A 12,472-nucleotide genomic window follows, 5' to 3' on the forward strand; every position below is an offset into this window, starting at 1 on the left:
GTGGCGCGGCACTTGGTGAGTCCCGCCGAAGCCGGGGCCCCTGTCCTGCGCTCCCCGGCCCCCGCGGGACTTCCCCGGCCCGCTGGTCGCTTCGTCCGGTCGGGGATTGTGACCCGCGCCCTCTCGGGCCCCGCCCGCCCCGGCTTCCGCGGCGGTTGGGCGCGTTGGGCGGGAGAGGATCCTCTGCGGAGCCTGGGCGCGGTCGGACCCAGACTCGAGGGGCGCGGCGCCAGCGTCGGGACGTTGCCAAAAGTCAAATCCGTAACGGTGATTGTAGGTCTCTCACGGCGATAACGGTATTGAAGGCGCGTGCGGACGGATTCAGTAGCGGTCATCTTTTACAGCTGTGAGCATTTCCGAGCCTTCCTGACCGTAGGAGAAAGCCCGGCTTCCCTGGCTTTTCAGAAGCTCTCCCGTTTTACCAAACGGTGTGGTCCAAGTTTTCCTCCATTACAGTTTTGAACCTTTTTTTTTTCCCGCCGTGACACTTTTGTACTCTAAAACAATGCGTTTGTTCGGTGTTTTGAACCTTATCAGTTACCTTTGTATATTTATTTATCTTGCTTGCTAGTAAGCCAGCGGTTTTCAAAGTTTGTTTACAGCTATTTTCATAATAGTACCAAGGTCGCGTACATCGAGTTTTCCAAAGGCTACATGATGTGGAATGATCTCACCACCGTTTGGAGGGCCGATGGAGTATGCCTTTGTGTATTCTTAAAAACATATTCTCCCTTTTAATTTCTGATACTATAAACATCATTGGTTGTAATCTATGTAAACAAAAGCTCTTTGGACACTGGAGACCAAAAAGTTTGTGAACTACTCCACTAAGCAGCCTCCTACGGGAGAAGTTTAAATTGTAGAAACAGTTCAGATTGTAGGCTGAGAGAGTAGCGGATCTGTCCAAAGTGACACCGTTGGTTTGTTTTATAGAGCCTGGACAAGGATTTTTCTCCCTCTCTTTATTCTATCGTGTATTTAAAGAAATCTCAGTTTTTCAGTCTGGACCGCCTTGTATCAGTTGCTGTGTTTGTGTGCATGTGAGTAAGGGAAAATTGAGGGGTGCTGGTGAGGAAGGTGTGTTTTATGAACTCTGATTCATAGAGATCGTATCCAAACACACTTGAACAGAAGAGAGCACTTCATTTAGGTGATGTTAGATTTCTTTTTAATTGTACTTAATTTGCTTTGAGGCTAACTTTACTTATTTTCGAATTAAATTTTATTTTTCGTTAATTGTACATTCATATGCAGTTGTAAGAAATAATACAGTATAGTGAGAACCCTGTACCCTTTACCCAGCTTTCCTCAATATCTTGCAAACCCATAGTACAATACCACAGCCAGGATATTGTCATTGATTGGTACAGTGAAGATAAAGGATGTTCCCAGAACCAGGAGGATCCCATATTGCCTTTTTATAACCACACTCACTTCTTTGCTGCCCCACCTCCTCCTTAACCCCAATCAGTAATTCGTTTTTTATTCCTATAATTTTGTCATTCCAAGACTTAATATAACGGAATCACCCAGTTAGTAACCTTTTTAGATTGGATTTTTTTTTTTACTCAGCAAAATTCCGGAGATTCATCCAGGTTGTTGCGTGTATCTAGTTTGCTGGATAGGTAGTATTCCATGGTATGATTGTGCCACAGTTTGAAGGACATCTAGGTTGTTTTCAGTTTTTGGCTATTGGGACTAAAGCTGCTATGAACATTCATGTACAGTAACTCATAATGTAAGCGTAAGTCTTTAGTTCTCTGGGCTAGATGCCCAGGAATACATTTGTTGGGTCATATGGTAGTTGCATGCTTAGTTTTAAAAGAAACTGCCAAACTTTCCCAGAATGGCCGTATTATTTTCCATCTCCACTAGAAGAGTATGAGAAATCCAGTTTCTGCACATCCTCACCAGCATTTGGTGTTGTCCCTATTTTTAATTTAGCTATTCTTATAGGTGTATAGTGACACGTCATGGTAATTTTAACTTGCATTTCTCATGTTGTCAGCCAGGCTACAGTGCAGTGGTGCCAGCATGGCTCACTGCACCCTCAGCCTCGACCTCCTGGGCTCAAGTGATCCTCCCATCTCGGCTACCCCAAGTAGCTAGGACTATAGGTACATACCACCACGCCTGGCTAATTTTGTATTTTTGTAGAGGCAGGGGTGTGACCACGTTGCCCAGGCTGGTCTCAAACTCCTGGGCTCAAGCAATCCTCCCATCTCAGCCTTCCAATGTGTTGCCTGTTTTCTAGTTTTCTAGGTTTTTTTTTCTGTTGCTTTTCAAGTTTTTTAGATATGCTAGATTCTAGTCCTTTCTCAGGTTTTGTTTTCTCTCAGTCTGTAGTTTATCTTTTCATCTTCTAAGAGGGTCTTTTGCAAAGCAAAATTTTAAATTTTGTTGAAATTGATCATTTTTTCCTCTTACAGATTGTGCTTTTGGTGTCAAGAACTCTGCCTAACCTTGGATCCCGAAGATTTTCTCTTATTTTTTTTTTCTAAAAGTTTTGTAGTTTGTTTTACATTTAAGTCATGACCCATTTTGAATTAATTTTTCTGTTAGGTGTCAGATTTAGATTGAGGGCAACTTTTTGGCCTGTGGACGTCCAGTTCCTCCAGCAGTATTTGTTGAATAGCCTCCCTTTCCTTTATTGAATTGTTGATGCACTTTTGTCAAAAGTCAGTTGAGCATATTTGTGTGAGTCTGTTTTGGTCTATTTCTGGGTTCTCTATTAGCACACGGTCTTGATTCCTGTAGCTGTGTAAGTCTGAAGTTAGGTAGATTGATTTCTCTCATTTTATTTCTCCCCTCACAAATTTTTAGCTATTCTAATTCTGTGAACTTTCTGTATGTTTTAGAATTGTCTTAACTGGCTGGATGCTGTGGCTCACACCTGTAATCCCAGCACTTTGGGAGACTGGTGGGCGGATAACCTGAGGTGGGGAGTATGAGACCAGCCTAACCAACATGGAGAAACTCCATCTCTACTAAAAATACAAAACTAGCTGAGCATGGCAGCGCATGCTTGTAATCCCAGCTACTTGGGAAGCTGAGGCAGGAGAATCGCTTGAACCCTGGAGGCAGAGGTTGCGGTGAGCCAAGATTGTGCCATTGCACTCCAGCCTGGGCAACAAGAGCAAAACTCTGTCTCAAAAAAAAAAAAAGAATTTTGCTGGGATTTTGAGAGGAATTACTTTAAATCTGTTTATCAATTTAGGGAGAATTGATAGCTTTACTATGTTGAATCTTCCAACTCATCTACATATTTCTCCTCATTTTTTAATATATTCTTTGATTTATTTATTTATTTTTGAGACAGTCTTACTCTGTCGCCCAGGCTGGAGTACAATGGCACAATCTCAGCTCACTGCAACTTCCACTTCCCCAGATTCAAGTGATTCTCCTGCCTCAGCCTCACAAGTAGCTGGGATTACAGGTGCCTGCCACTGCGCCTGGCTAATTCTTTGATTTCTTTTATTGTCATTAGGCAGTCATCACCATATAACTCCTGCGTATATTTTGTTAGATTTACACCTAGGTACTTAATTTTTTGAATATTTATTACTGATACTATTTTTTAATTTCATTATTCACAAAATTCTTTGTTAGTATATAGAAATAGTTGATTTTTCTATTTTATCTTGTATGCTGTGACTTTGCTAAATTCATTTATTTTAGGAGTTGGGATTCCTTTAGATTCCTTGGGATTTTCCCCATGGACAGTCGTATTATTCACAAATAAGAACAGTTTTATTTCTTCCTTTATCTATCAGCCTTTTTTCAGCCTTCTTGTATTGTGTGTTGTATTGTCTAGATTCTAGTACTATGTTCAATATGAGAGCAGACCTCCTTGCTTTATTTCTGATGTTGGGGAAATGGATTCTGTCTTTCATCATAGCAGGAGTTTTTTTATAGATGCTTTTTATCAAGTTCACGAGAGTTCTGTTCTGTAGGTTTTATGTACTATCTTTGTCTTGGTATCAGAGTAACACTAGCTTTATAAAATGTATTGGGAATAAATGTTCCCTTTTCCATTTTCTTTTCTTTTCTTTTTTTCTTTTTGAGATAGAGTTTCACTCTTGTTGCCCAGGCTGGAGTACAATGGTGAAATCTCGGCTCACTGCATCTTCTGCCTCCTGGGTTCAAGTGATTCTCCTGCCTCAGCCTCTGGAGTAGCTGGGATTACAGGCATGTGCCACCACTCCTGGCTAATTTTATACTTTTTATATAGATGGGGTTTCTCCATGTTGGTCGGGCTGATCTCAAACTTGAGACCTCAGGTGATCCACCCACCTCAGCCTCACAAATTTCTGGGATTACAAGTGTGAGCTACCACGCCTGGCCTCCTTTTACATTTCCTGAAAGAGATTGTATAGAATTGCTGTTAATTCTTTAAATACTTGGCAGGATTCTTGAATGAAATTATCAGGGCTTGAAAATTTATGTTTTGGGAGTTTTAAAGTTGCAAATTTAAATTTCCTCAGTAGTTACCAGGCTGTTTATATTATTTCTTACTGGGTGAGTTGTGGTAATTTGTGGTTTTTGAGGAATTGATTCATTCCTTCCAAGTTGTCAAATTGATGTGAATAGGGTTGACTATAGTATTCCCTTATTATCCTTTCGATGTCTTCAGGATCTATAGTGGTATCTCTATTTCATTCATGATACTGGTAATTTGTGTGTCTGCTTCTGTCAATCTTGCTAGTAGTTTGTCAATTTAATCCATCTTTTTAAAGAACCAGCTTTTCATTTCATTGACTTCTATTGTTTTTGTTTTCAATATCATTGATTTCTGATCTTTATTCTTAAGAATTATTTCCTTCTATATTTTCCTCTTCTATTTTGCTTGCTTTGGGTTTATTTTGCCCTTTTTCTGTTCTGCGTTCTCAAAGGAGGAGCTTGGATGCTTGATTTGAAATTTTCTCCTTTCTAATATGTGCTTTTTTTTTTTTTTCCTGATAATTCTTTATTAATTTAAATATAACTTGACTGCAGCAATAGTTCTATAACATGGTGTAAATTAAAGATCAAAGTCTATGCATATTGTATCAGAGACTTGGCTTGAAAAATAAAAAATGACTAAGTATATTCACAAGGGTAATCCATGCTTGTGCTGGCTATTTACTGCCACTCTCTGTCCTGTGCCACTGGGGACTGTCCCTGCAGACCGCATTTCCCAGACTCTACTGTCAGCTTCTAGCTAGGTTGTTGTGTTAGTCCGTTTTCATGCTGCTGATAAAGACATACTGGAGACCGAGTAATTTATAAAGAAAAAGAGGTTTAATGGACTCACAGGTCCATGTGGCTGGAGAGGCCGCACAATCATGGTGGAAGGTGAAAGGCACATCTAACATGGTGACAGACAAGAGAGAATGAGAGCCAAGCAAAAGGGGAAACCCCTTATAAAATCAGATCGCATGAGACTTATTCACTACCATGAGAACAGTACAGGGAAACTGCCCCCATGATTCAATTATCTCCCACAGGGTCCCTCCCACAACACATGGGGATTATGGGAGCTACAATTTCAAGATGAGATTTGGGTGGGTACACAGCCAAACCACATCAGTTGTCCCGTGGGCGGCACTGGCGAGAGATTGGCAAGGAGGGTAGTGGGACCCCTCCCCCATCTCCCAGCTCAGGCAGCATCTCCAGCCGTCTCTCCTCAGCACTTTAGCTTTGCCCCAGCAGGCCCTGTTCCCTGGTCCTGGCTCACATAAGTGGTCCTGGCTTTTGGACACCTTCACCTCCTCTTTTTGTCTTTCTGCCTTGGGAGACTAGTGGCTTCCTGCAATGACTAACCTCTGGGATGCCTTACCTTCCATTGTTTGCTGTGTCAGCTGCTGACTTTGTTCCGAATTCCGAGATTAAACTCCTATCTGTGGCGTAGGCTCCATTTTCCAAACCTGATTCATGCTGTGTGTGCTGGAGCCTCACCAGAATGTATGAGGATGAGCCTTATGAATTTTCATCATCTCAGCGACTTTTGTCTCCCACACAACACAAAGGAGCACAAATATCTGTGGGTCAATTGAGAAAACAAAGTCACCCATATTACTATTCCACGAGGAATGTCCAAAACTGAGACTGTTCTGGGAAACTTTAGGATCATTGCAGCCTCGCCCTCAGATAAGTCACAACTGTTTTGCAACAAGTGGTTACAGCCTAGAATTATCATTTCATTATGTTTAGTAAAACGTGCCAGTGAGGGTGGGGCCGTGGCCTCCAGTGGGCTAACTTATTCTTGCAAAGGCTTTCCAAGATTCATTTTTATAGAAGTAGCCAATGTTTTCCTTTAAACACATCAAAAGTAAACTTTTCTTAAAGAAAATTTAAAAGTCAGGTCTTAAGAAAATGAGATACCAAAATCTTGAAACTTTCTCAATAGGTAATCAAGGAAGTAATCACATACATTACAAAATATATTCTTAGGCTGGGCGCGGTGGCTCATGCCTATAATCCCAGGACTTTGGGAGGCCGAGGTGGGTGGATCACAAGGTGAGGAGTTTAAGACCAGCCTGGCCAATATGGTGAAACCCCATCTCTACTAAAAATACAAAAAAAAAACTAGTCAGGTGCAGTGGCAGGTGCCTGTAGTCCCAGCTACTCAGGAGGCTGAGGCAGGAGAATCGCTTAGACCCAGGAGGCGGAGGTTGCAATGAGCCAAGATTGTGCCTTTACACTTCAGCCTGGGCAATAGAGCGAGACTCCGTCTCAAAAAAAAAAAAAAAACTTCTTCATTTTAGGAAGGTATAAATTCATAATACCAGTTGGGCATAGTGGCACATGCCTGTAATCACAGCACTTTGGGAGACCGAAGCAGGTGAATCACCTGAGGACAAGTTCAAGACCAGTCTGGCCAACATGGTGAAACTGCATCTCTACTAAAAATACAAACATTAGCCGGGCATGGTGGTAGGCAAGCATAATCCCAGCTACTTGGGAGGCTGAGGCAGGAGAATCACTTGAACCGGGAGGCAGAGGTCACAGTGAGCCAAGATTGCACTACTGCACTCTAGCCTGGGCAACAGAGTAAGACTTTGTCTCCAAAAAAAAAAAAAAAAAAAAAGATAATACCTTTAAATATTAAATCCCTACAATAGATTTAAAGTATCATTTTCAGGAACACATACTTCATATTAGAAAGCTTCAACTTAAGCTTCGTTCATTTAGTCTTCAGGACCTGAGTCATTGAGCCAGTCAAACTACTCTAGTTTTGCAAGCAATTTTTCAGTTTTGCTATTACGAGCTTTGATGAATCTTACTTTTTCTCATTCTTTAAATGGTTTGGCAATCGGGTGTTTATTTCCTAGTTCTCAATAAAGACTGTAAAATCATAAGTTTTAGTGAGCATTATTTCTTACTTTTTTGTCTTTTTGGGGTGAAGCAGTTACGGAGCATCAGGCCATCAACGGGTCCAGGTTTCTGTCACTGTTATGACTGTAGCCATCTACCTGGCTGTCCCACCTTTACCTCCAGCCCTCTCACCCCCAACCAGTCCATTCTCCAGATGGCAGACAGCTATCCTCCTTTTAAGATGTAAATCAGCCGGATGTGGTGGCTCACACAGGTAATCCCAGCACTTTGGGAGGACAAGGCAGGTGGATCAACTGAGGTCAGGAGTTAGAGACCAGACTGACCAACATGGTGAAACCCCATCTCTACTAAAAATACAAAATTAGTAGAGGTGAGGTTTCACCATGTTGGCCAGGCTGGTCTCAAACTCCTGGCATCAAATGATCCACTCACCTCAGCCTCCCAAAGTGCTGGGATTATAGGCATGAGCCACTGTGCCTGACCTACATCACCTCTCTAACTGGATGAATTGAATGCATAAATGCTGAAACAGAAATCATTAAGGTCCAGTGTCAATCCTCACTCACACCTTATCGTGAATGGAGCGTCTGAGAAATTACAACAGGGAGACCAGAAGAGGCTTCATAGGCCCTGGCCTGTGGAGTGGGTGTAGCCATGTAAGTCAAAGCCGCTTGCATGGAGAAAAGGACATTCGCCACTCCCCAGATTCACTACGTTAGAACCAGAGAAGCAAAACTAGGCTTGCTTGTATGTCCTTCCTTCTTGAAAGCCTTTGGCAGTCTGCCACCAGGCATGGTGGCACATGCCTGTAATCCCAGCTACTTGGGAGGCTGAGGCAGGAAAATTGCTTGAACCTGGGAGGTGAAGGTTGCAGTGAGTTGAGATTGTGCCACTGCACTCCAGCCTGGGCAACAAGAGCGAAACTCTGTCTCAAAGAAAAAAAAAAAGATGTAAATCAGATGATGTCTTTCTGCTGCTTAAAATTTTCCAGAGACTCCCACTGCACAGAGAATGTTATCCACAGATCCCTGCCAGGCTGAGGCCAGCCAAGCCTCTTTCCTGCCTGAGTCCCCTGCTGTTGGTTCAGTGCTTCAGTGTTCATATTCTTCTCCCTTCAGCTCCCAGCCCACACTAAGCATTCCCACCCCAGGACCTAAGAGGTCACCATCCCTTCTGTGGGGCTGTGCCTCTCATGATCTCAACGAGGCCAGCCTTGGCCACTTGGTTCTTGCACCCTCTCTGTTTCCATCCTGTAACCCCTCCTAATGTGTGATTACTGCTAATTTGCCCACTTAAACTCATTTATTTTCTGCCTCCTCCAACATACTTAAGCAGCTCAAGGAAGGAATAGGGTGTGTGATGCATGACCTGGGGCCAGGCATCAGTTGGCACTGAGTGAGGCAGCTAATGAGCATTTGTGGAATGATGCTTGTTCTCAAATTCTTGGTCAGACCAGACTGCCAAAGGCTTTCAAGAAGGAAGGACATACAAGCAAGTCTAGTTTTGCTTCTCTGGTTCTAACGTAGTGAATCTGGGGAGTGGCAAATGTCCTTTTCTCTATGCAAGCGGCTTTGACTTACATGGCTACACCCACTCCACAGGCTAGGGCCTGCGAAGCCTCTTCTGGTCTCCCTGTTGTAATTTCTCAGACGCTCCATTCACAATAAGGTGTGAGTGAGGATTGACACTGGACCTTAATGATTTCTGTTTCAGCATTCATGCATTCGATTCATCCAGTTAAAGAGGCGACGCAAGCCAGGCATGATGGCTCATGCCTATAATCTCAGCACTTTGGGAGGCTGCGGTGGGTGGATCATTTGATGCCAGGAGTTTGAGACCAGCCTGGCCAACATGGTGAAACTCCACCTCTATTAAAAATGCAAAAATTAGCGTGACGTGGTGGCAGGCGCCTGTATTCCCAGCTACTCTGGAGACTGAGGCAGAGAATCGCTTGAACCCAGGAGGCAGAGGTTGCAGTGAGCTAAGATAACGCTCCAACCTAGGCAACAAAGCGAGACTCTGTCTCAAAAAAAAGAGAGGTGATGTAGTCTCTGAAGCTGGAGGAGATGATCCAAACCCCGGCCCTGCTTGGCTCTCCAGTAGAGCTGTTCTAAGTATTAAAATATTAACTTTGTAAGTGCTTTTAATAGTACTGGCACAGAAAAAGTATTACTTAAGCACTAGTAATCTAGTATTTGTTAATCTGCATTAGTAAACTAGTACTTATTAAGCCCCTGACATGCCCCTTCTCCCCAGTGTTTAGGTCCTGGGGATGGTAAAATTATGAGCAAACAGACGCAGGCATCCACCCTCAGGGAGCTTCCATTCTAGCAGAGAAGACAGAAATTAAAACATTCTTACACTTTTTTTTTGAGACGGAGTCTTGCTCTGTTGCTCAGGCTGGAGTGCAATGGCATGATCTTGGCTCACTGCGACCTTCGCCTCCCAGGTTGAAGTGATTCTCCTGCCTCTACCTCCCAAGTAGCTGGGATTATAGGCACATGCCACCTCGCACAGCTAAATTTTTGTATTTTTGGTAGAGATGGGGTTTCACCATGTTGGCCAGGCTGCTCAAACTCCTGACCTCAGGTGATTGGTTTGCCTCGGCCTCTCCAAAGTGCTGGGATTACAGTCGTGAGCCATCGCTCCCGGTCTTACACATATTTAATTAACTAATTTTGGGGGAACTCACTTTAGTCTGGGGATCAAGGAAGGATCCCCTGAAGAAGTAGTGTTTAAATTGCAACCTGAGGTTTAGTCCATCAGGCTTTTTGCAGTTGCTTGGAATGGCCACCCCGGTATAGCCCACATTACTTTCTACCTGGGTATGAGTCTGTTAGAATCTTCCTTCTCTAACCTTTTGCATATATTGTCTGGATTTATGTAGAATCTGGTCATCGTCAATGCCAACCCTTTAAGTTGTAGCCCTGCTATTAGGCCTCCACTATCCTATTTGACTCACCAAATTTGCCTCAAGGATTTTTTTACTCTAAGTAATAGCCAGTGTAAGAAATCTACTCATGCCAGGTGTGCATCCACCTCGTGAGAAAACAAACAAGACCTGTACAGTTGTTTCCAAGTTCTGCTCCCATCCCATGGCCTCATCTCCATTCTCCTCTGCACATCTGCCTGCGTTGTCCTTGAGACTGTTTACGCAGGTGGTTACAGCCGTGCCCTTGCTTCCAACCAACATATCTCCAGTATAGACTGGCTTCTCTGGTCCCAGTTCCCAATTCTTTTTTACTTCTTCTTCTTCTTTTTTTTTTTTTTTTTTAATAGAGATGGGGTTTCACCATGTTAGCCAGGCTGGTCTCAAACTCCTGACCTCAGGTGATCTGCCTGCCTCGGCCTCCCAAAGTGCTGGGATTACAGGTGTGAGCCACTACGCCCGGCCTCCCGGTTCCCAACTCTTAAGTGAGATCTACTCTGCTTGGGACATCCAGGGTTAGAGGTTCAGTCCAGATGTCCTCAGTAGGGTCACATCTGCAGATGGGACCTCCAGGGCCACGATGGGATGAAGGAAGGGCATTTAAGTGAGAAGAGCTGTTGACTGGCTGACACTTCCAGAAAGGGTCAAGCACAGAAAACTGCATCTCATCTGTAGTATTTCTTCTAGGATTTTAAAAACTTTCGTAGAATGCTGAAGTAGTGAAAAAATACTGAAAATTTGAAAAGTAAGTTTATTAAAACTCCTAGTATTGATTTCTTTTTTTCATTTTTTGAGACTGAGTCTTGCTCTGTTGCCCAGGCTGGAGTGGTGGTGGTGCAATCCTGGCTCACTGCAGCCTCTGCCTCTGGGGTTCTAGCAATTCTCCTGCCTCAACCTCCTGGGTAGCTGGGATTACAGGCATATGCCACCACGTCTGGCTAATTTTTTTGTATTTTTAGTAGAGACGGGTTTCACCATATTGGCCAGGCTGGTCTCGAACTCCTGACCTCAGGTAATCCACCTGCCTCGGCCTCGCAAAGTGCTGGGATTACAGGCGTGAGCCACCATGCCCAGCCTTTAGTATAGTTTTCTATGTAAACATTTTGCTTATACCCAAAAGAGAATTACCATTTTACTTTCCTGGCTTTGATGAAAGCAAACCCTTCACAACAATATTTTCTTTTCTTTCTTTTTGTTTTTTAAAGAAAGAAAGAAAAAAAGAATGAAGAAGAGGAATAAAAAGGAAGAGAAAGAGAGAGAGAGAATGAGAGTATTGCTTTCTTGCCCAGGCTAGAATGCAGTTTAGTAATGGGTATTGAAAACCTCATTTATACCAATAATTATACTTAATGATGTAGACAGGAAGGAATAAGGGAAGAAAATAACAAACAAGCAGCCAACCAATATTTCATTTAAACCTATGAAATGCTATGCGATTACTGAGGAGTGATTTACTTCCAATTATGTAGTCACTTTTGGAATAGGTGTGAGGTGGTAATGTATGTTTTGTGTATTTGAAGTGGAGAGTTTTATAAATGTTTATTAAGTTTACTTGTTCCGGGTCTGAGTTCAAGTCCTGGATGTCCTTGTTAATTTTCTGTCTCATTGATCTATAGAATCGTTAGCTCTTCTTGTTACATTGATCCTTTTGCCATTATGTAATGTCCTTCTTTGCCTCTTTGATCTTTGTTGCTTTAAAGTCTACTTTATCAGAGGCGAAAATTGCATCTCCTGCTTTTTGTTTATTTGTTTATTTTTACTCTCTGTTTGGTTGGTAAATCTTCCTCCTTCTCTTTGTTTTGAGTCTTTGTGTATCGTTGCATGTGAGATGGGTCTGGATGCAGCATACCAATGGGTTTTGGCTTTTTATCTAATTAGAATATATATATGTTTAATACTGGCATTTGATGCTAGCTGGCTGTTTTGCCCATTAGTTGGTGTAAATTTTTCATTGTGTTAATGCTCTTTGCTTTTTGATATATTTTTGGAAAGGCTGATATTGGTTGTTCCTTTATATGTATAGTGCTTCTTTCAGAAGCTCTTGTAAATCAGGCCTGGTGGTGGTGAAGTCTCTAAGTACTTGTTTGTTCACAAAAGATTTAATTTTTCCTTCGCTTATAAAGCTTAGTTTGGCTGGATATGAAATTCTGGGTTGAAAGTTCTTTTCTTTAAGGATGTTAAATATTGGTCCCCACTCTTTTCTGGCTTGTAAGATTTCTGCTGAGA

Source organism: Aotus nancymaae, unplaced genomic scaffold (genome assembly GCF_030222135.1).
Source record: "Aotus nancymaae isolate 86718 unplaced genomic scaffold, 86718_ANA_hifiasm-v0.15.2.pri h1tg000131l, whole genome shotgun sequence".
In the NCBI taxonomy this organism is placed as follows: Eukaryota; Metazoa; Chordata; class Mammalia; order Primates; family Aotidae; genus Aotus; species Aotus nancymaae.